Source organism: Choloepus didactylus, chromosome 3 (genome assembly GCF_015220235.1).
Source record: "Choloepus didactylus isolate mChoDid1 chromosome 3, mChoDid1.pri, whole genome shotgun sequence".
Lineage (NCBI taxonomy): Eukaryota > Metazoa > Chordata > Mammalia > Pilosa > Megalonychidae > Choloepus > Choloepus didactylus.
Window position 1 is genome coordinate 46,749,095 of NC_051309.1, and position 25,233 is coordinate 46,774,327.

Here is a 25,233-nt window from a genome sequence, read left to right on the forward strand (position 1 = left end):
AAATATGTATGTGGGGATAGCATTTAAAGAATACTTAAAAAGAATGAGAACCGATGGTCATGCTGTTGAATTGAAAGAATCAATGTTTGTTTGGCTGTTCTGTTTAGAACTGTTTATTCCACTACAGCTAATCGCTAGGAAATGTCAAGCTTCGTTACCTTTTGTGCTAGTATAAATACGCGTGTGAAGACCCCTCCACTGACCTTGATTATAGAAATACACTTGCTGAAGCTTCTGAGCTGTTCTAACCTTATTATTTTTAACATATAGCATTTATTTACGGCTTTGCTTTTCTCACAATATAGATAAAGATTTGCCTCGTACTCTGGATAGTATTCAATCTTTTCCTTTAAAGCAAGCAGCAGGCTGAGGCTCTGACCTGAGCTAGAATTCTGGGAAAACTGGCCTACTATGGGCATGAGCAAAAAAAAGTAGAGCAAATTCAGAATCCCAAGGGAAAACAGGAAACCAAATGGACAAAAGACACTACATACGAAGTGCAGTAGACAAAAGTAAACAGTTTAGGTAAATGAACAGGATAAACTCAGGAGTGGTGGACAGAAGGGGATTTGTGGGCAGAAGGTTATTAATAAAGAGCTCAGTGAGAGAGTTCATGGTATAACCAACAGTCAAAAATTGTTTAAACAAATATATGTTCAAGTCCTTACCCAAAAGGTACTTAAAGGTAAATGGAAGGGGAGAAAAGAAAAAGAAGACTTAAGTGGCATAATAACTACTGTTGTCATTAACTGAGTGATTACTACATGCCATGTTTTTATATATGTTAAATATTTTATATATGTTATGTCATTTAATTACATACAATTGTAATCCTCATTTTAGAGATATACAGAGGAATAGTTTGTAGGTTAATAATTTAAATATGTGAAGAATTAGAAAGGTCAGGTAAATTTCCTGTCATAACACCAAATCTATGACAGGAAAGCAAAGATTTGAACCTGGAGAATCAGATCAGGAGTACACACACCTAACCACTCAACTGTCTTTTCTACCTATGAGTAAATATTAATTTCTTTTGTATATACTAGAGTTTCTAGCATAATACTAAGGACATAGAAATATCTCATGTTTGTACTTCAGATCATATTTTACCATACATTTTGTGTGCATTATTTAATTTAACCCTAACAGTTAGTATTGTTAGCCTATTTTATGGAAAAAACCAAGACTGAGAAAGAATTGCAATGTCAAAAGTGAGAACGCCACCTCTCTATCTTCTAACTCAAACTTAATAAAGGTTTCTAACATAATATTTGGCCCCTACAGTTCCTTGTCATGGATCTTACCTTTCTCATAAATCCATTTTTCATTAATTGAGAAATAAATATTTATTGAATACTAGCTATACAAAAGACCCTCTCATAAGTACCGAAGGGCAGTATTGCTCAAACTTTTTTATCATGATGCAGAACACATGCAAAACATACATATGCATATACATACACTTACATGTTTTGTTTCATGAAAAATATTTCCTGTTCTTCTCTATTTGTCATATACATTATACATTTTAAGTGACATCAAGACCCATTATTTTAATTTTACTGTACACTATTAGCTCATAACCAGGAATGTAAAGACCACCAAAATAGAGGATCCAAACTGTGCTAGGTGTTTTATCTCTATTAATCAGGATTTTCAGTCTATGTGTAGTTATGAGTTAAATGTAATTATGTATAATATAGAGTTAAAATATAATTATGTGGGGAAAAAATACTAACCTATAAAAGACGGCAAATGAACAGTGCAGGACAAAAATGTAGCTGAAATTCATAAAAGGAAGTAATCCTCTGCAGTGATTTGGTCAGGGAAAGACCAAAAGTGGAAATAGGAGGGAGCAGAAGCATGAGAATGGGTATGGTTTGGATAAGTTTGGATACCTACATAGGGTGGGGAATGTACCAAGTCTCTTCAGTCTTGGAGAAGCAGTGTAAGGAGAACTTAAAGGATAGCAAGAAGGCACACTCTAAGACTTGGTCTATCTTATTTAGCTTTGATCAGTGGATAGAAGCAGGTCTTTCCCCTCTCCTCTATAATTAAGGCTTCCTCAAACTATGCTGAAAGGGATGGCATGACAAGATTGCTAGATTTCCATATGTGTCATGATACCGTCTACATCCTTAACTAATTTGACTATTAGTTTAGTTGACATTTTCACTAACTGCTGTTTACTTTTATCTGTTTTATTGTTTTATTGGGGAGTGGGGATTGGCAATCTAGAAGGGGAAACAGAAAGCAAAAGTAAACAACTAAGTTATAAAATAAAATCCTTTAAATTCATTATATATAATACTAATGTCATAGCTTTCATTTTTATATCTTACGTGTTTTCTCTATATCTATTTTAAGGAAACAAAGGAATCTTTATTTCTATTTGGTAGATAATAAGTATTTAAATTTTTTCACTAGTAAACTGGCCCTATAATGTATGCTTATAGATAAATATCTTCTTCAAACATATAACCATAAATAAATATCTAATTACAATTTTTTACTTCTCTAGGTATTCTTTGTTTTCTTTTGGAAACTAGCCCTCCTTTGGATCCATTTAATTCAGAAATTTCGTAGTATTGATTTGAAAAGTTTTATGCAATGTATTAACTTTAATAAGCAAATGAAATTTTAGGAAAGGGGAAAATAATGCTAATGAATCTTTTGTGGCAAAAAGAAATGAAAATGGATTTACTTGAAATAATAAAGAACTGTAACATTCACACGGAAATAGAAACCCATCATGAAACTGCTGCACACACACACACACACACATATAAGAGTGAGAAGCAATTCCATTTCAGACTGTGCAATTTAAATGTACTGTAAGTAATTAAATTTAATGTAATTGAAACTGTCTTGGCACCATGGTTCAATTAGGTCATTTGATATTGCACCAGAAAATCTAAAATAATTTTCAAGCAAAGGGAAGAAATAATCAGTATGTTTAATGTAATTCAGGTACCATCTAAGATCCTAGCAGGATCTATCTTTCTGAAAGCTTCAGACCCGCATTGTCCTCTGATTCAGGCATTCTTCCTTCAGAAAGTGACTGAAACGTTACTTCTGGAGAAAATTTTCCTAACCCCTTCCCATCAGAGACACATTTAGATGTCTTTATATTTATACTTTTTTTTTTGTGATCTGCACTGTTTTGCCTTGTTTTTAATTCATTCCTTTATTACAAATCCCTTTTTCTAAGGCTTAGCATCATTGGAAACTGGGCCAGCAGATAATGTGATTGACACACATCTGACTCTCTTAAGGGTGAAGCAATTTTATATATCGTGACTCCTTTCTCCTAGGTGAGCTCCAGAAGCTAAGTGAGATGCTTGTACAGATAGAGCCCAGTACTTCTTTTGATCATAAGTAACTGTTGTGTAAATACTCATGTAATGTTCATCTCACCCATTAGAACTACACAGTCAATGACCGCAGGGACCATAACTATTATTTTAGTACTCCCAGTACCAACAATAATGCCTGGTATAGAATGGATGTTAAAACATTACTAAAAATAGTTTAGTATGATGAATGTATTAGAGAGGAAATAGATAAATAGCTGTGATAGAGATTGATAGTAGATGATAGCTAGATAGCTAGATAGATACAGACAAATCAAAAGTGATAGATATGGGTAGATATAATAAGATAAAATTATAAAATTTTAGAGTTATTCATTTCATCATGTCTTTTGGTTTCCAATTATTCATAAAATGCTGAATCACATTTTGATTTAGAGTGAAAAAAATTAATAAAACATACTTACCAACAATATGGGCACATAATGCTTGGAAGGCGGCACATTAGTTCACTTGCCTGCAAAAGCATGCCTTGAGGCATAGATCTGGCTGGAAGTAGTAATTTGGGCTAAAACACAAAAGAGGAAATTGGGCAAGTAATAGAGAAGAGTAAAGTCAATAAAATATCCATTAATGAATGAGATGGTTACTTTGGGCAAACTGGGCTCAGTCATACTGGGGACTTCTGAGGAGCCATGTAGAATGTGGCTCTGAACTATGCCACTACAGGATAGGTTGGGACATTTATCTACCGACATTGACCACTCCCTCCCATTGCATGAAAGTTGGGGGAAGGGGGTGTTAACTTAGACCCACCTCCCATTTCTGGGTTGCAAATGCATGTGATGGAGCAAGCTTCTCTTTCTATGCTTCAGGTAGGAATTGTGAACCACAGCTGCAGGGAACTCAGGTGGTCTGAGGGAATAAGACATGAAGTCATCAGCATCTGTTGCAGAGTACTAGTGAGCACAGATAGAGAGGGTGAAGATCTGAATATATGTAGGGAATAGCAGAGTTAGTGATATTAGTTCTGCATAGAAGAGGCAAAATAACGTGACTTAATGCCAAGCCTGACTCTTGTGGCCCCTTATGCCAAGGATTTTAGTCCATTATTTCCCCTGGAAGCCAAGCCTAAAAGTATTGGAATGCTACGTAAGACAGGAGTCTTTGGAATTGGAGTTGATTATTGTATTGTGTATTGTATTAATGCTGTTGTATATCATTAATATAGCATTAATGATAGTTTAATTGGAAAAATGTAGTGAGCATGTCATCTTAAGTTTAAGCAGTATTCATCCTAGGATTGAGACCTGTCTAGAATAGTCTGGAGAACTGGGGGAATGAGCCTACCTGGGCTCTGGTCACATGAGGCCCTCAATAGGCTTCTGGGGTAGAACTCACCCAGGAGAAAGGTGTCAGGATGTGTAATAACAGTTCACCTTTAATAGAGTCAGATGCCTATCAATCAGATTAACTGCTATCCAGTTTCCATATATGCCATCCTGAGCCCTAGAAAAGGGAGTCTGCAATAAAGGAGTAAAACTAAAAAGAGCTAATCTCCTTGAACTCCCAAATAGACTTTAACTTCAAGGGATGGAAAAAGGTGGAAAGGGCTAGTTTAGTTCCATTGGCACCAGCTGCTTCAGACAACGCAGCTTTGGCAGTGACAAGAATCATCATGGCTGAATGTGCAGTGGCATCATAGCCAAATTAGCACCTGTAACCCTGAGCATCAGTAGCTGCCTTGCTTCAGTCACTGGAAGCAGGAACTCTTTGGCACAAAAATCACTTCTGTAAATTAGAAGAGTGGAGGAAGTAAATGTCAGATATTGCTAATGGATTAGAGTCTTCCTATGGATCATACATAACACAAGCCTTATGAACTTATAAAACAATTTGGAGATATATTTGAGAAAGATACAGTGCAGTTTGTCAACTGGAGGGGAGGGACAGAGATTGAAATAATTTTTTCTATAAATATTCTTGCTCTTAGTTGGTGTGGGTTGAAGAAACCCAGTTTGCATTTAGAATGTTTCATTGGGCCTTGCAGTATTTGCAGACAGTTTAGGATGCAGCAAGATAAGGGTGAGGAAGCACTACCAATGTGTTCTTTACAAGTGCATTTGAGACTTAATTTGAATATATTTTTTTAAAAATTCAGCTATCTCATAGCTTTTTAGAGGCAGCTATGTCAGGCCATGGGAGCTGCACATATTGTCGTGTGTTATTTTAAGCCAGAAACCAAACAATATTTAAAGCTCTGTCAATGTCAATAATTCCTTGAGAAACCCTTCTAAACACAGGTGAGCTCAGTTTTGTTGGCTTTGCTCTCTTGTTGCACATTGGAATGGAGCATTTTGCCTTTTTTTACTTTGTATCACCTTGATTATAATACATAATCCTGAAAAGGTTTTTGGTGGTTACCTTTATTTAGCATATGATTCCAGCATTCAGGAAGTTTGGGATAATTAAGATATCCTTAATATTCCTCCCTTAGAAAATATAGAACAAGATGTTTTTGATGCTATAACAAGGAAAAAGTATCACTTTGTGTGGTGCTTTTTTCCTTAGAAAATTGAATCACCAGTGTCTTTAGTAGAGGATGTGTCAGTCCACTTCTTAAAAAGCACATGGATACCAAGGAGAAGGCTTGGAGAAGTGAAAAAGATGCTTAAAGGATTGAAAAATAAAAGATACATGGAAAGACTGTGAAAATCAGGTTTTAGTTTACAAAAAGAGACAACTAACAATGGAATAATCCTTTCATAATAAGAAAGGCTGTTATGAGCAGGATGAAGACCACTTATTCTCCATCTCCACTGAGCGCAAGATAAGAGGAAAGAATTAAAGGGAAAGCAGAGGGGAGTTAGGCTAGCTATTAGGAAGGATTTGTTGATACGGAGGGGTAGTAACCCTGAAAAACATTGCTGAGGGACATTGTCACGCATATGCTTGTATGTGTTTGATAATAAATAATAGGTTGCAAAATTTAAAATTCAAAAAGTTATCCAGAGGCTTCTCAATATCCCTATTTTTATCTTCAAACAGGCAGAACAAGAAATGACACTTTACCTTCTTATCCCTGTCTTAATAGTATGTCAGTATTGCCAAATTGTTATTAATTTCTTCTTTATAAGAATAATTTGTTTTATTAAATTAAACCTTGGCTCAAGAAAATGTCTGTTAGATGCAGGAGGTGGGAGCAGGATCCCTCGTCCAATAAAATCTTTTTGATTGGTGAGTATAGATGAGCAGAGCTGCTCTGGGTGACCTGGGAGTGGGGGGAGAGAAATGAGCAGAGGGTGGGGCAGGACCTTGTCCCCACCCATCCTGCCCTCAGTTGCTGCCCTTCCCAGCGCTCCTGTGACATCTGGCAGGAACCCCTACGGCATTTGGAGCATCGTTTAAAAATCACGGGCCTAAATAATAATGATGGATTGCACTCTTGCACTGTTTTACAGTTCACAAAATGATTTAAAGTACGCTGTTTGTGTTCTTCCTGCCCCAGCATTCAAATTCTATTTAAGCACACCTTTTGAGTGTGACCATAAGTCTAGCTATATTAGCTATAATGAAGAAAGAAAAAATAGTTTGATGTAGAATGTATTTATTTTTCTTTATAGAATATAAAGTGGGCATTCTTATTTCCATCACTTTTAGAAAAGTTTAAATTGAACAAAAGTATATTAGAAAATTCCACTATAATTGAGTTTGACCTTGGGCCTAGGGCTGGTTTCTCCATTGGTCCAGGCCCCACAACACTTTTGGGGCAATGAAGATGTTTAAATTCTCTTAAACTCAGATTTTTAAAAATGAATCAAGTCAAATAAAATGGCTTAACATATAATATTAATGTATTGTTTTGATCATCTCCTATTCTCCCTTGGGGGAAGGAGGGATTCCTACCCAAAGCTTATGTACATGACAGAACCCATGACACCCAACACTGGACAGATGAGATGGAAAGCGGTTTATTAGTCATATGTCCTCACAGTCTGGGGGAGGAGTATACTGCACACACACATGGGAATTGCACTTGTGAACAGAGTGAACACCAGTGGCTGAGGGAGGCAGGCTTTGTAGTATTGAAAGGGTGGGATGCAGAATGTGCTTGATTTGTTTCTGAGTAATTCCATGAGCTGTCAGGGAACTTAAACCCATTACTCAGGGATAAGGAGGAACTGTGCCTGGTCTTTTTGATAAGGAGTGTCATTTAGCTTGGGGACATTATCTGAGGGAGCAAATAGGGAGAGGGACTTCTGTTTAGGCCATTTGAGGCCCTCAGATTTCACCAAATGTCAAGGCAGCACATAATATTCAACATTAATTTTAGGTCTTATAGTATGTACATTTGTCTGTATACCAACATAGTTATAATATGGAATTTTTAAATACTTTTTTAGAGGAAGGTGCCCACAAAGGCAAAAGTGACTAGGGCCTACAAATGTTGTATGTGGCCTGGGACTGACAAATATGGAACCAGAGTGCCTCCTGTCTGTCTCATGACTGAACCAGGCCCCTAAATTAACTCCTCCATCCTTCCCAATCTTGCTCTGTTCTTCATTTTCAAATTAAAAAAAAAAAATTAGGTAGGCCTATACCTTAAAGGTTACTGCATGAAGGCAATGTCATGTTGTAGGAAAAATGTTTAGAATCAGAAGACACTATTTGTAATCATGGACACATTCCTCAATCTCTCTAAACAACAAGTTCCTTATCTGTAAAGGGATGTTATGATGATTAAATCAATAAAACAAATGGAGTCACCTCCTACAGGACCTAGTAGGTGTTCATTGGACACAAATCAGCATTGCAATCAAATTTATCTGATTTTATATTATTCCTGAGCATTCTATATTATAGATGTTGCCTGGCATATATAGTAGGTACTCAAAATTTATAAAATGAATTAATGGATGGATAGATAGGCAAATGGATGGATGGATAGATAGATATATGAACTTAGAAATACACAGGGTGTCCTTGTATTTACTAACAGTGTTTTCCATGCACAGAATGTCCTTCCAGGACTTCTGTACTTAGCTAAGTTCTGCCCTTTTTTGGAAGCCTAACTTTCACCCCATTAAATAATTGTTTAACCTCCTGGCTCTCTTTAATATCTTCTTTGAACCCTTTGAGGGTTTCTTGTCTATGACACTCATTTCGGACTGAATCCATGATGCCTTGCATTATTAATTCTTTAGACTATTTCCCATCTCCAATTAGACTGCAGAGCTCTCAGTGATAAGGGATATATCTTATCTTATGTCTCTCTGTTTTCTTAGCCTTAGCATAATTCCATGCTCATAACAGGAATTTAGCTGAAGATAAGTATCAATCAGCCTTTTCCTCTCCATTCTGCTTCTTCTGGCTTTATATTTTATTTGAAAGCATTCTCATCCCTCCAGTCATTTAGACTAAAAAATTTTGAGTCTCCAAAAGTAAGGGGACCCTGGGGTAAAGATGTTCCTCATCTATCTGAAGGAGGTTTTATTGACAGCACTGATTTAGGACTGGGGGCAGACAGGTCACTTGCCTAGAATACCAGCTCCACTACATCCACCTGATGATCAAGGATTTCATATTCATATTGGTGTATCCTTAAACCCTTTCATTCTCCTGCAACTGCCACTCAATCATTTCCACTGTTCTGTCTCTGAAACATCTCATGTATATATCCCAATTCCAAGTTCTTTTTTATTGTGATAAGTCATACCTTCATCAACTCCCTTCTGAATTATTGAAATAATAGCTCTAAATGGGTCCTTTTGTCTCCAGGTTACATCTTCTTCAATTCATTTTATCTCTCACCAGTTGAGTTGTCTTCCTAAAATAGATATTTTTTTTAACTCAAAAAACAATCCTTTGTTCTAAATATTCAGTGGCTTCCAAGTGATTATAAAGTCCATGTCAGATTCCTTTGCTTAGAATTATAGATCTTCTACAATATTTTCATATCTACTCCTCCAGTCTTACAGCATATCATGTCAAATCTCTTAAACATTGTTCAAGCCAGAGTCATTATTCTCTGGAAGACAACCTCCCTCCCTTTTTATTTGACTAAGGTCAAACTCTTCTTTCAAGTCAAAATGTTTATCAATCAACTAGCCTTTTAAGTTGAGTCCCAATTATTCTAGATACAGTTCAATCTCCAATCTTTTAAGCTTTCTCATATCCCCTTCCAGAAAATCTGTATCTCCTCTTTCCTATACTTTTTAATTTCTTTAAAAAGTCCATATCTCATTCTTAGTTCATAGAAATTTTCAAAATTTATCTGAGTAATTATGTGTATGTCTGCATGTATGTATGTGTGCTTATGTGTGCGAGAGTGAGAGAGAGAGAGAGAGAAAGAGAGAGAGGGAGCGCTCCTGCTATATTGTGAAATTCTGTTTGACAAAGATTAATGTTTGATTATCTTCGCAACCCTAACAGTACTTAGAACTATGCCTTTTCCAAAATGGACAATCAATAAATGCAATTGAATTGAGTTTTTTTTCCCTGTACTGAAAGAGGAACAGGTTCTAGGAATTTAATCAGAAAAATACTCCAATTAGATATATTCAAATAAAATAGAACTAAAAGTCAATAAATGTCATTCTTTGCATTCTATCATTAATCACCTTCATTTCCTACTTCAATTTTAAGTGTAGACATTATCTACTCTCATATAAGATATTCTGTGATTCTTAGAAGAAAAATAATAAACCGATTTTGCCTTATAATGTCATTTTTCTTATATTTACCAAGAAAGATAGTTCACAAATAAAGGGTTCTATGGATATAGAAGTTTTTGAAATGCCAAGTTAAACAAAGCTGAACTGATCTCTTTACCCAAGAATTTCAATATATTTTTAATGCACTGTGAATATCAAACAGAGAGAAGCAGTATATAGACTTGCCTAAGCATGTTGCTGCATAGAAACATTTTCCCCAGAACACATTACATATTGATGGGATGGTGTTTGGTGGAATATTTTGGGAAACAGTCTTCCTCAGAATAAATTTATCATAGAGATTTCATCATTTTTTGCAAGAGTTAGAAAACAATTGCCAACTTACTCAAATATACAAGCATAACAAAATGTCTTTCTTAAAATGAAAGGTTCATTCAAAATAGTATTTACTAACATAACCCATGTTAACAATTCCAGATAATATCAGTGAGGCTATGTCCTATATGTATCAGAGGCATCAAATGCTTGATTAAAATAGCACACACACAAACTCACACACACACTTTTTTGGGACCACAAAGCAACTAAACAATTTTCATAAACATTTTGATTTAATGAAACCAAACATTTAGGAACTGAGGAAGTTGTTGAATAACCTCAAATCACTTAATTTTTTAAGCATTTAATTTTTACTCAATAAAATTCCTTTGTTTTACATAAACACCAAGTCTATTTATAAAGATCTGTCTTGATGGGTTTTGCATAGTATTTTTATTTATTTGTGAATCAGTTACATCTTCAAGTCAATCATATAGTAAGTATGGGATTCTTGGCAAGGATTGGGGATTAAAGTGACAGGTAATCATCTCTGGCCCCCAAATAACTATTGAAAAAAACTAAAATTGTTTGATTTGGTCATAATAGTTATTTAAACATTGTCGTACTATTGTTTTACTATAAACTGATGGGCAGTCTTATAGGGAAAAGTTGTATTGCTCTAGAATACCTTGAAGGGTTCTACTCATTAGAAGCACTAGAATATTGACTATGATAATTATTTATTGCTTTTTCAATTCTCAAATTAATTTATAAATCTACAATTTTCTTCTTTTTATTGCTTATACATCATAAAGACAACCAAATAATTAACTGAAACTAAAACCTGCTTATGGAATGAAAACTAAATGTACTAAATACTGTTCACTGTGTCTTCTAAACCCGTGAACCATCATTTGTGGAGTTGAGATTCAGCAGCCGTGTTTTTAAATTGATTCAACCATAAGATTCGTGATCCAAGCTGAGTCAATCCTATTCCTGTTACTTGGGACAAGGAAAGGCCTAAAAAGACAGCCATTAAGTACCCATGTGTGAATATGTAACATGCACTATATGGAATCCGCCTCTTAGGTGACTAAAATGCAACATGTAGATTTAGTAGCTGAGGGAGGTCACTTAATTCATTGGCCAAGGAAGCTAGTCTGGAGGACAAAGTGAACTGTGAGGTAAAATAAATATTCAAAGAGAAACAGAAGAGAAAGAGTCAAAAATTCTTCCTAATTTCCTAATGTCTTCAAGGTTTTCTTTTTATTTGTTTCTTCAGGACTTTGAGTTCTTTGTACACTCATGTATACAGAATACTCGTGTATTCTAATTTTTTTTTTTTTTAGAAATTTCCATTTTGCTTAAGCTAGTTCAAATGGGTTTCTGCTTTTTGCCATTGCAAAGTTTTATGAAGAATGAATTTCAGCATAATGCTCTACACAACCACCTAGTGCCAAAGCTCTCCGGGCAAAGACCACCAGGACTAAACATGTGGTTGAAAAAATCGAGTTTATTGCAGGTTGCAGCAAGGAACCATGCACACTATGGTGAACAGAGAGATATTGCTCTACCAGGGTGCAATAAAAGTGATTTGGGATAAGCTTTAAGGAAGCAGGATATTGCTCTGGATTAGATACAGTCATGAAGTGGAAGTAATTCTGTGACTGGGTATCTTAATAAATCTGATCTAGAAGGAAAGAAGACTAGACTGAGACTAAAGCCGTAGTTAACAAAGAAGTTTAGCCGTCACTCCAATTAGCCAATTTTGGTCATTTTTGTGGTTTGGACAATGTTCATGTTTTGAATGCATTCAGACTTAATTAAGGTGTGGTCTTGTTTGTTGATGTTCAGTAAAATTGTTTATATTCAATAGGAGAACACCAAGGCCTAGGTGATATTGCCAGGCTAGCTACTGGATGTCAGGTGCTACTCTTCGCTTTCTCATTATAAGTTATATAATATTCTCAATCTCACCTCTTTAGTGACTCAGTATCTGCCCAGTCCATCCTGGCTCACCTTCTATTGTTATCAGATTTTTTGTGTTTTAAGCTGATCATCTCATGCTTTCCTTGTTCCAGTGGGTATTTTCTTGTGTCAAAGAATGTAACGCTAGTAACAGAAAAGTGACAGTCTCCAGATTGTGCTAAAGTTCAAATAGCAAATGCAGCAACTTCATCTATTGTATTTCTAAAGCTCTCACTTATCCTTGTTTCTATTTGCACAGATTTTTGCAATGTTGAAATGATCAGTGTTTGCTCTGACACAAGCTTGTCATAATTGCCAGCTCTATCCTGTCTACCCATTGCTTTCCCTCTCTTTCTCTCTCTAATCAGCACAACATTTGGCAGAACTTCTCTGTGACTGGAATGAATATGGGCTTCATATCCCCCAATTTTTGTTAGGAAAATAGGTGTCTTCAGTTTGAAAAACAACTACCAGGATTCAGAAACTACAAGGAAAAGTTTCCCTAATGGAAGAGCTATTATTATGAGTCAATAATATCTTTATGTAACTCAATCAACTATCTCTCTGCTGTTGTAACCTGAAATTTTCTTATCTAATTGTTTAATAAAACTTTATCTTATATTTTACTTTTATGAAGATGATGTAGACACAACTTGAATCTCTAAGAAGGGCAAAACCAAAGATTAGTGATCACATAACTTGACAGTCAACTAGATATACTCTCACATGGCTGAACTAGCACCAATTCATAAAATACATTTCTGAAGTTTCTAGCATTGATGTTAAGAACAGAAGTTCTAAAGTCAAACTGGCAGAATTAAAACATTAATTCTTGCACTTTTGAGCCATGTAAATTTGGTTAAATTGCTTAATCTCTTGGTCTCATAGTTTCTTTATTCATAAAATGGAGAGAAGAATAGAATATATCTATATAGTATGGTGTATATCTATATAGTAATACTGTGAAGGTTAGAAAAGAAAATAGGCAAAAAAATTTATGAATGACCTCTCTCTCTAAGCCAACTTGGTGGGTGGACTCGCTGTCCTCCACCTTATGTGGGACATGACTCCCAGGGGTGTGGCTCTCCCTGGCAAAGTGGGGACTGGCTCCCAGGGATGAGTCTGGACCTGGCATTGTGGGATGGACAAAGCCTTCTTGACCAAAAGAGGGGAAGAGAAATGAAGCAAAGTAGAGTTTCAGTGGCTGAGGGATTTCAAATGGAGTCGAGCGGTCATTCTAGAGGTTATTTTTGTACATTATATAGACATCCCTTTTAGTTTTTGGTGTATTAGAATGACTAGAGGGAAATGCCTGGAGCTATTGAGCTGCAGCCAGTGGCCTTGGTTCTTGAAGACGAGTTTATGACTATGTGGCTTATGCGGTATGACAGTGTGATTGTGAAGGCCTTGTGGCTCGCACTCCCTTTGTCCGGTGTATGGACAGATAAGTAGAGGGATGGGGACGAAAGAGTAAATGAATGGTGGGGAGATGGGGGGAGGGGATGTTTTGGGTTTCCTTTCTTACTTTTATTTTTATTGTTATTTGTATTGATATTACTTGTTTATGGAGTAATGAAAATGTACAAAAATTGATTGTGGTGATGAATGTACAATTATATGATGATACTGTGACACTTTGGATGATTTTGTGGCGTGTGACTATGTCTAAATAGGGTTGCAAGGGAAAAAAAAAGATCAGAGCTACTGGACCATAATATGTCCCCCGAAATACACACATACAACACAAATACATACACATACACATGTACTTTTCTTGTGTTAAATAAACTGCTTAATAGAAATAGAGACTTGCATAACTTTTAATGAAAACATTTATTAAAAACAATACACAAATGAGCTTATCCTATAGAAAAAATATCCATTAATAGTCAAAAATTCCCCTCAATTTATAAACACAGGTAGTCTTTTGTCTATTCATGCAACAAACATTTCCTGATCTCCTTCCCTGTTCTAGATTCTAGGGAAACCGAGATAAAAACATTCCTTTGATTTAGCTAGTCATTTTATATAAGAAGAGGTATTTATAGGTTTATGTAATTTAAATCACAGATTCTAAACAAAAGTATCATCATGGCCTGCCTAGGATCATTCAAGAAGTAGACATAATTTTGATGAACTCCACATGTTCTACCCTGGTGTGAAATAGGTCTTTTCTGACTAAGAAAAAATGCATGTTACCCCAAGACCAGACCACAAAATAAGTGGACTTGTCTACAAGTAGAAGCCACAACCACACAATCATTTTTCTTTTTTTCACCAAAAAGTTGCTTCCAGGCATACAAAAGGAAAAAAGTTGCCAAAGTAAATCATCTAGGCAAACTGCTGAAATACATTCTAAAAGATATTGCACTTTCTGAAATATATTACCACTGCTATATATATTGGTTTTTTAGGATTCCCAATTTTGTAATTCAGAGTACAATTATTATTGGTTTTCCTCCAGCAGAAATAATAAACACCAGGCAAATGTGTGAAAAATGAGATGAAGATCCTAAAGGGAAGAATGTTATTATGACTGTACTGTCATAATTATATTATTACATAATAATTATTTATTATATAATAAAGTAAAACATTTTATAAAAGAAATGCTATGTTTTTGTTTTTGGCATTTTGATTTTTGATTTTCAAAAAATACTTTGCACAAAGGATGTCATATCACATCCTTTGTAAATAGTCCAATGGGAAGAAATATAAAATACTGTTAATATTAATAAAATTGTCTAGAATACTAATAAATAATATATGGTACTGTGATGGTTTGGAGCTATGTACCTGTTCTAGTTTGCTAATGCCGCAGAATGCAAAACACCAGAGATGGACAGGCTTTTATAAAACAGGGGTTTATTTCACTACACAGTTACAGTCTTAAGGCCACAAAGCATTCAAGGTAACACCTCAGCAATTGCGTACCTTCACCAGAGGACGGCCAGTGGTGTCCGGAAAACCTCTGTTAGCTAGGAAGGCAGCTGGCATCTGCTCCAAAGCTCCGGCCTCAAAACGGCTTTCTCCCAGGATGTTCCTTTCTAGCAAGCTTGCTTCTCTTCAAAACATCACTCCCAGCTGCACTCTCTTTTTTCCCCCCCGAGTCAGCTCATTTATATAGCTCCACGGATAAGGGCCCACCCTAAATGGGCGGGGCCACACCTCCATGAGAACATCTCATCAGAATCATTGCCCACAGCTGGGTGGGGCACATTCCAAGCAAATCCAACCATCACCAAAACTCCTGCCCCACACAAGACCACAAAGATAATGGCATTTGGGGGACACAATACACTCAAACTGGCACAGTACCCCAGAAAAATATATTCTCAAACTTAATCCATTCTTGTGGGTGTGAACCCATTGTAAGTAGGAACTTTTGAGGAGGTTACTTTAGTTAGGGTGTGGCCCATTTCAATCAGGATGGATCTTAATCCTGTTACTGGAGACCTTTGTAGGCGGAATGAAATTCAGAGAGAGAAAGAGAACACCTCCAGAAGGAAGAAGTTGAAAATCAATGGAAACTGGGAGAGAAGGGAGAGGCCAGGAAAGGCTGCCACCTGCATTGCCACGTGACAGAGGAGCCAGGATCAAGGATCACTGGCAGCCAGCACCAGAAGGCCAGTCTTTGGGAAGAAAGCATTGCCTTGATGGTGCCTTGATTTGGACTTGATTTGAGTGTCACCAGCCTCAAAACCATGAGCCATTACATTCCCACCATTTAAGCCAACCCATTGCATGGTATTTGCTTGAGCTGCCAAGGATACTAAAACAAATACTATTTCTAAAAGTATCTTTTATCAATTATTTCTGGTGATATGCCTTCAAAATGCCTCTTAGTCACATTTAAATAATAAAATTGAATTATAAGAATAGTACTCTGACACATTTTTCAAGCAGCCTCAGTGTAACTAGTGCCATTTTCTGATGAAGTTGAATCTCTTATAATTACTGTTTATTAAGTACTTGCAATGTGTCAGTCACTGTGCTAAGTGTGTTAAATACATCATGTAAATTTTCCTCAAAAAACAAAAATCATGTGAAGTAGATACCACGGCCACCATTTCACAGTTAAGGATCCAAATTTCAGAGAAGCTAATTAACTTGCCCAAGATCATGTGAGTAGTAGAGCAGAGCCTATCGAAATCCAAAGCTCATGTTCTTAACCACTAAGCTATCATTCTTCATCACAGATTTATATTGATTATTTGTATATGCCAGACCCTCCATGATCTCACTTAATCTGTACAACAACAGTGTGAAGGGTAGGTATCTATGCAGTTTAAAGATGGGAAAATAGGGCTCAAGTTCACAATGTAAGTAAGTTAAGTGTGTTAATGGCAAAGCCAGGATTTAATTTACATTTATCCATGTTTTAGTTTCCTTGGGTGCTCAAGCAAATACCATGCAATGGGTTGGCTTAAATATTGGGAATTTATTCTCTCACAGTTTGAGATTAAGAAAATGTTCAAATCAAGGCATCATCAAGGCAATGCTTTCTTCCCAAAGACTGTGGTGTTCTGGAGCTGGCTGCTGGTAATACTTGCTCTTTATCTTGCCACATGGCAAGGCACATGGCTGCATCTCCTGGTCTCTCCCTTCTCTTCTGGTTCCATCAAATTTCAGCTTCTTGCTTCCCACGGCTTTCTCTCTTTGTCTGAATTTCATTTCACCTATAAAAGACTCCAAAAGGATTAAGACCCATCCTTATTGAGTTGGGCTACACCTTAACTGAAGTAACCTCATCAAAAAGTTTTCCTTACAATGGGTTCATACCCACAGGAATGGATTAAGTTTAAGAACATGTTTTCCTGGGGTACATACTCCTCCAAACCACTACAATCTGACTCCAAAGTCATGCTTTTAATCTGCAAGTCATACTGTAGAATTGTCATGTCTGCCTGGGGAGAGGGGAGGTGCTGTTTTATTCCATGGCTCTCCTCACTCAGACTAGTATTACCCTTATATAGTTTGGAAGCAGTAGGTGTAACTATTACTATCATTGTCATACATATTATTCATTCTACCAGAGAAGGAATTTTTTGCAAGCACTTAGAGAGTTCTTTAGGAAAGTGTCAAGGGTGCTGAACAATATTTTCTGAAACTGATTTGAATATTTACAGTCAGGCTTAATAAATGCAGTTTGAAAATGTAATGGGAAAATTTAAAGTGGAGAAAGTAAGATTACATATTTCTGACCCCAGGGTCAGTACTTTTTCACATTCCTGCAGCAAGGAAGAAATTAATGCAGGAAAATGTTATCATCCCTTAACAGTCTGTATCATCTGTGGATTTATCTGTCAGTAGAGGAAGAATAACCAAAACTTTTTAAAACAAGAACTGAAAAAATATTAACTGAATGCATTGCTAGTATAGTGATTGTTGCTTACACTTTATTATTTTTTTTTAACTTCTGTAGTCACTTCCACTAAACTACTTTTGATTTGAGATTTGGAAGACAAAAATATCGCTACCACAAATTTTATTTAACAAGCACAGTTTAAGGAAAGTTTTGTGACTATAGGAAACCTGTGAATCTGGTGAAATAATGCCTCTAAGGACATTTTCCCTGTACCTTTCTCTTACACCCCATGGTGCTGCCTCATCCACAAGAGAAGATACTCAGGTACCAGTAACAGTAAGTATCAGCAAGAAGGTGGGGTGAAATCATTCCATCAGCCTTGCCTAGATCAATAAAAATGCACTGCAGAGTATGAATGATATGGAAAAGAAGAACACTTAGAAGGAGAATGTGTGTAAAGACAAATTAAGAGCCCAAGGAAAGTGAACAAGAAAGAGGACATAAAAACCATTTAAGCCCTGAAGCCTTAAATCTCCAGGGAAGAAAAGGACAAGAATATTAACTTAATGGAATGTTAATATGTATATTATTGATCACACTGTATTTTTTCCCATTTATGTAGTCATAGGAACTCTCACTTAGCTATCTGTAATTTTAACTGGCATGCAGGACAAAATGCTGCTGTCTATATTTTATTTAACAAGCATACTTTAGCTAAGAGCTTTTGTTTTAAAATGCTACAGATGTACTACTTAGGAATAGCCTGGATCCTATCTCTACCACTGCCAATTCCAAATCTCCAAGCAAAGGAATCTAATTGCCCAAGCTTGGACGTACAAGTGCTCAGTCCTGAACTAATCAGAGGTGACCAGGAGTCTTTCTGTTATACAAATAGTCACAAGTCATTTCTATGGCCCTTTGGATGGGAAGTCAATTCTCACAAAAACCATGAGTTAAGGAAAACATAATGGCTCTCCTCCACACATGCTCAGAGCAAGGTTTTAACCCAATCATTTCCCCAAATTACACTTTGAGACGCAAGAAGTGTATTAGATGCTCCCAGCTTTACTGCTTTCTCATTTGAGCTGCCACTATAGCCTGGAGCTCTGGGTGAGTTGCAGTCCCCTTCACAAAGGCATAGCCTGAGCACACTTTTGTCCTTGGCAGAGCTGTATGCCCCTTGTCTCCTGCCTTGGTGTTCCCCTGTTGACAAGGCTTGGGATGCTCTAGTACTCTTGTGAATGTCCATGGATGAGCCCAGAAGAAAGGTGAATTTAAGACTCCATAAAGTACATATTTGTCTACAGGAAGAGAAGAGTTAGTGGATAAACTCCTGCCCCTTTTACCACCCAGGAAACTGTCCTGAGACATAAGAATTTTCATTAAAGGACCTTACAATACGAAGTAGTCAGGATCACATAGTAGCAGTCAGCTCAATGGCACATCCTCACTTTGACTTTCCCTTTAGACCTGCTTAACTCTCCTTCTGCTCCCTGGGATTCCACATCTTTACCAAGTAACAACTTAGAGCTTTTGTATCAGGCTGTTCAGTCTGGGGAAATCAGGATAAGTCAGAAGGAGATAAAGTTCTTTCATCTATTGATTCATTCATTGAGTAAAAAAACAAAGTTGAGAAGATGAAGAAACTGAATCTTCTCCATGCCTCATATATTGCCTCAAAAACATTTATTGTTTATTAAATATCAAGAACTGTACTTTGTGCTATGGATACAGTGATGGATAAGAAGAATGCCATCTTTGCCCTCAGGAAGCTTACATTCCTTTTGGAGAGACATATATCTCAAGTCAATAAATAAAATAATGATAAATAAAATAATTAGAAGTACTAAGAAGGAAAGAAACAGCAGTCTCAGATAGATAATAGCAAAAGGAGACTTTTTATATATGGCTGTATTTTGGGATGTTTACAGGTCAGAATTCTTAGTTGCAAATAACAGAAGCTGACCTCCCTGGTTACCAGAAAATACTAAAAGTTTATACGGTAGCCTACAACATTCTTAAGAGGATTGGATAACTAGGCTCTGAGACAAAGCTTCCAGCAGCTTTCCAAAGTCTAAAACTATAGAACTACCCTGACAAGGAAACAGCTGCTACTGTTACTGCCAAACTACAAGGACAAGAGTAAATCATTTTGCTGCCCAACAATGTCACTTTGGTGTGAAGAATTTCACTTTCCAATCACTGGAAAACTATCACCACTGCCACTGGAAAGACACCTCTATTGCTTGCAGTAACAGAAAAAAAGGAAGTGCCACTCAGAGCTTTGAGGAGTTTTTTGTGAGTATATCTGATTGGCAAAGCCTATCTGGTCATCTTTCTGCAAGCTAGGAATGCAAGGGGACCTGGGATTTTGAATCATGATGCTTATATTGGGCAGTTGGAACTCATGATGTGCGAATTTGCGTAAGTGTGGAAAGTCAGCCATAATATGCTCATTAAAAGGGTATGCAATGATCTTGGGGGGAAGGAAGGAGTTACTGTGTAAATTACTAGAAGAAGGTTAGACTCAGATTTCGATTGAGAAATAAGGCTGTGTTGAGGAGATACCGTACCTTATCATAGATATAAGGGCAATAGCTACGCAAGATAAGGTTGGAATGTTGCACAGGGCCAAATCATGCAGGGTTTCCCTCCATGCCGCCCCTTAAATACTCTCTGTCTATATACTCTTTACTTCTGCCAAGCCTGGAATCCAGTTTCCAGTAGTAAGATAATTTGAAGTCTACCTAAATCACAACTGTGAACCTGGAAACTCATTTTGTTTATATTGTAAAAAGTTTAGGAACCCAATAAATACTCATGTGGAATGACTGTATAATAAAAAAAGATGAATTTTCACATAAAAGATTGGTCTTTAAATTGGAATATTTTAATAAGACCATAACATTCTGAAAATTGGTTGTATATGACTAATAATCATATTCTCCAACTATTTATGTTACTTTGAAAAATAAAACTACAAAATATTTTACTGTATTCTCTTCCTAGGTAAACCATAACCATACGCATATTTTTTCCTAAATTACAATATAAATTCAGAAATTATTATTTAGGGAACAGATACTTTTGATACAGAGTTTCTATATCCTTTCATTTTTTTTCTACCACTAGGAATTGGATTTTAAACACTTTTTTTCAGAAATCCAACCTTGGGCAATAGTTAATGACATTATATCACCTTAAGGTATAAACACAATATAATTTACAGCTTAGATATATTTCTCACACTATGTATTAATCCTTCTAACCTTTTATTCTCTTTGTGAAATGACACATCATGTAGAAGCATGTAAATCTTTTACATTGGGAAGAAATCCGTGCTTTACTTTCTTCATAGCAAAGGAAATGAACCAATTTGAGATACCCAGATAATAGCTACATATTTTTCTGAGTGTGTGGCTAGAGGTTACTTAAAATATTAGCTAATAATTAATATTTAATGAACAATATCAGATACCAGAGTGGTTTTGTGGTACATCACATTTACTTCTGAGTAGCAGTTATTATTTCCATTTTACAGATAAAAGAATGATTGTTCACAGAGGTTGACAGATCCTCCAAATATCATAGAGCTAAAATCACAAATGAATGTCACATAGCTGCTTGGTATTCATCAGATCAGAGATTCCAGCCAGGTCCAGGGTGGTGCTCTTTTCACTTTTCCAGACTAATATCACCAGATTATGAACACTCTTCAATAAACATCTCCTGTTGATTTGAAAACTAGAAAAATAAATAAATGGGCACTATAAATTATGACTAGTCTCAGCAACAAAGCTACTCTGACTCATGTTTTCATCAAATCTAGATCAAAGCATTTCCCCCCATTTTTATCCACATATGATAGTGGAAAGCAGATGGTTTTCACTCGTATATTTTCCTAGGTGGAAAGAACAGCTGAGAGTAAAGATACCTCTAAGGCAGAGCAACTTCATAACACTTTTTGAGAAATCTCCAGGGAACAAAGGTGCATATAGCCAAAAAGGCCCTTAGATCCAGAGATAGCACACATTGTCATACATTGTCAGATGCTACACATTGTTCCTTGATATGCCTCAGTCTGTCATTAATTCTATTATATTTTGCTGTATTTCCTTTCTAAAATTATGAGAGGGGCACAACTCCAAAAGCATAATCCTCACTAAGTACAGATCCTTTATAAAAGCAGGGATGGTATTAAGAAGAAAGACACAACTCTGGACAAAACCTGTCTTTCCACTCCAAAACACAGCAGGAGAAATGTTCAGAGGATGTAGACAAAGAGGAGATGGGGCTTGAATTGAATGGATGTCTTAAGTCTTTGTAAAATTATTAGTTATACATAACCTGTTATATATATCTAATCCCCTGACCTGATGCTCCCAGCAGAAGATAAACCCTGTAGTATGGGAAGGAGCATTCTGGATTTAATCTATGGAGAAATAATATAATGAGTCTCTCTGGATGCATAAATATTTGAGTTTGGGGCACTAGACTTTAGGAATGAGCTGTCCTGGCTTATGTTTTATTCAGCTTCCCACTTAAACCTAACCCCTACATTGAATTGAGTTTTAATTAGTTCTTTATTATAGGTATTACTATTACATTTGGGTTATAACATTTGGTTGACTTTCTTAAGAGTTTTGTTTTTATGTACCTTATCTTTTGTGGTCTGACTTTTAAGTGTGACTCCTATGTTTAGATCAGCACATGAATAAAGTGGGAGCTTTAAGTTTACTTTACCCTGAGAACACTTTTTAGCAATCATCATATTAGAAATTCTTTGGCCATACTCCTTGAAGAAATGGCTAATTAGAAGGCTATGACAGAGAGAAACTAAGATGGCAGCTAGGTGAGACAGGGCAAAGGAACACCTCCATGAGAAACACTAGATAAGGACCAGAGAGTGACCCAGAATACCGGTTACAGGGATGCGCCAGCTGGATGAGATCTGCTAGTTCCCAGGGGCTGTATACTTGGTGAAACTGGGAGTCTGCATTCTGAAACGAGTGAGTAAGCTGGCTGGAAATCCCGCAGCCACGCAGCAATCTGGGGAAGCCAGGGTTTGGCGTCTGGAGACCGATGGGCTCTTTTAATAAAAAAAAAAAAAAAGGGAAAAACCCAGGAGTGGCTACAGCTGCGATTGTGGGAACCATGCAGTAAAACACAGCAAGAGGGGGCTGGGCTGGCCTCTTGGTGTCTGGCCTGGAAGATAGCACGCTGCAGATATCCCTGGGGCCGGGGGAATGGAGGGGAGAGCCAGAAGCCGAAAGAAACCCCGCAGCTAGCAGCTCGCTCCCTGGAGGGCTGGATAAACTCGTGCCCGGGGCCGTGCCCACAGCCCAGAGCCCAGCCAGTTGTCCCGGAGCTGGGAAGGAGGAACTGTGTGAGGAGGGGAGTGTGGAGATGCCCCGTTTGGCCATTTTTGCATCAGGCTGAAAGCAAGCCGGCATGGTCCAGCGGCCCGGGGCTTCCCTTGAGGGACGTCGCGCACTGGTGATGTAGCACGGCATTCCCTCAGCAGAGGTCCTGGAGGATCATGGCTGGGTGGGGGGACCTGCTCGGAGAACCCAGGGACACTACGCCAAGTCTGGTGGTTTGTGGGACAGCAAGAGAGGGGGCTGGGGCTGAAATGAAATGAAGGCTTGGACTCTTGTGGCGGCTTTGAATCTCTGGAAACTGGGGGGATTTGAATATTGAGGCTGTCCTTCCTCCCTGGCCACCTGTACAAGCACCCCACATTCAGGGCGGAGGGCTCCAGCAACACACCCAGGCTGAGTTCTCCGGCTGGACCCCACAAGAATCATTGCCCCACACACCGTGGGGACAAGGTGGAGAACTGACTTGAGAGGTATAGGTGACTCACCGACACCATCTGCTGGTTAGTTAGAGAAAGTGTATGTAACCAAACTGTGTTTCTGAAAAATTAGATAGGTTTTTTTCTACAAATTGAAAGAACCCTGTTGAGCAGAGCAAATGCCAAGAGGCCAAAAACAACAGAAAATCTCAATGCATATGATAAAACCAGATGATATGGAGAATCCAACTCCAAACACACAAATCAAGTTATCAGAAGAAACAAAGTTCCTTGCAGAATTAATCAAAGAAATACAATTGAGGAACAAAAACATGCAAAGGATTTAAAGGACATCAAGAAGACCATGGCCCAAGATATAAGCAGCATAAAGAAGACCCTAGAACAGCATAAAGAAGACATTGCAAGAGTAAATAAAAAAATAAAAGATCTTATGGAAATAAAAGAAACTGTTGGCCAAATTAAAAAGACTCTGGATATTCACAATACAAGACTAGAGGAAGCTGAACAACATCTCAGTGTCCTAGAAGTCCACAGAACAGAAAATGAAAGAACAAAAGAAAGAATGGAGAAAAAAATTGAAAAAATCAAAATGGATCTCAGGGAAACAATAGATAAAATAAAATGTCCAAACTTAAGACTCATTGGAGTCCCAGAAGGGGAAGAGAAGGGTAAAGGTCTAGAAAGAGTATTCAAATAAATTGTTGGGGAAAACTTCCCAAACCTTCTACACAGTATAAATACACAAAGCATAAATGCCCAGCGAACTCCAAATAGAATAAATCCAAATAAACCCACTCCAAGACATATTCTGATCAGACTGTCAAATACTGAAGAGAAGGAGCAAGTTCTGAAAGCAGCAAGAGAAAAGCAATTCACCATATACAAAGGAAACAACATAAGACTAAGTTGTGACTACTCAGCGGCCCCAATGGAGGTGAGAAGGCAGTGGCATGACATATTTAAAATTCTGAGAGAGAAAAATTTCCAACCAAGAATACTTTATCCAGCAAAACTCTCCTTCAAATTTGAGGGAGAGCTTAAATTTTTCACAGACAAACAAATCCTGAGAGACTCTGCCAATAAAAGACCTGCCCTACTTCAGATTCTAAAGGGAGCCCTACCAACAGAGAAACAACAGAAAGGAGAAAGAGATATAGAGAATTTTAACAGAAATATATAGTACCTTATATCCCAAAGCACCAGGACACTCATTTTTCTCTAGTGGTCACGGATCTTTCTCCAGAAGGGACCATAAGCTGGGACATAAAACATGCCTCAACAAATTAAAAAAAAAAAAAAAAAATTGAATATACTCAAAGCACATTCTCCAACCACAATGGAATACAAATAGAAGTCAATAATTTTTTGAACTGTAACTCCACTATTTACTTCCTACATGTTATAAAATACACAAACTCTAATGACAAATCAGTGGTTTTGAACTCAATGTAAAATATGTAATTTTAGACAACTATATAAAGGTGGGGGAATGGAGAAATATAGGAACATAGTTTATGTGTCCTATTGAAGTGAAGGTGGTATCAAAGAAAAACAAGATTGATAGGGATTTAAGAGGTTAATTTTAACCCCCACAGCAAAAACAAAGAAATTATCAGAGAATATAACCATAGAGATGAAATGTAGAGTTTGGGTTAAGTGAAATGGGGGAAGGGGCAATGGGGAGTTAAGAAATGAGGTTGGAGTTGCTGTTTGAGGTGAGGGGAAATTTCTAGTAATGGATGGTGGGAAAGAGCATTACAACATTCCAAAGTGATTAATCCCACTAATGGAAGGCCAGGGAGGGGGTGGAATGGGAATATTTAGGCTGTATAT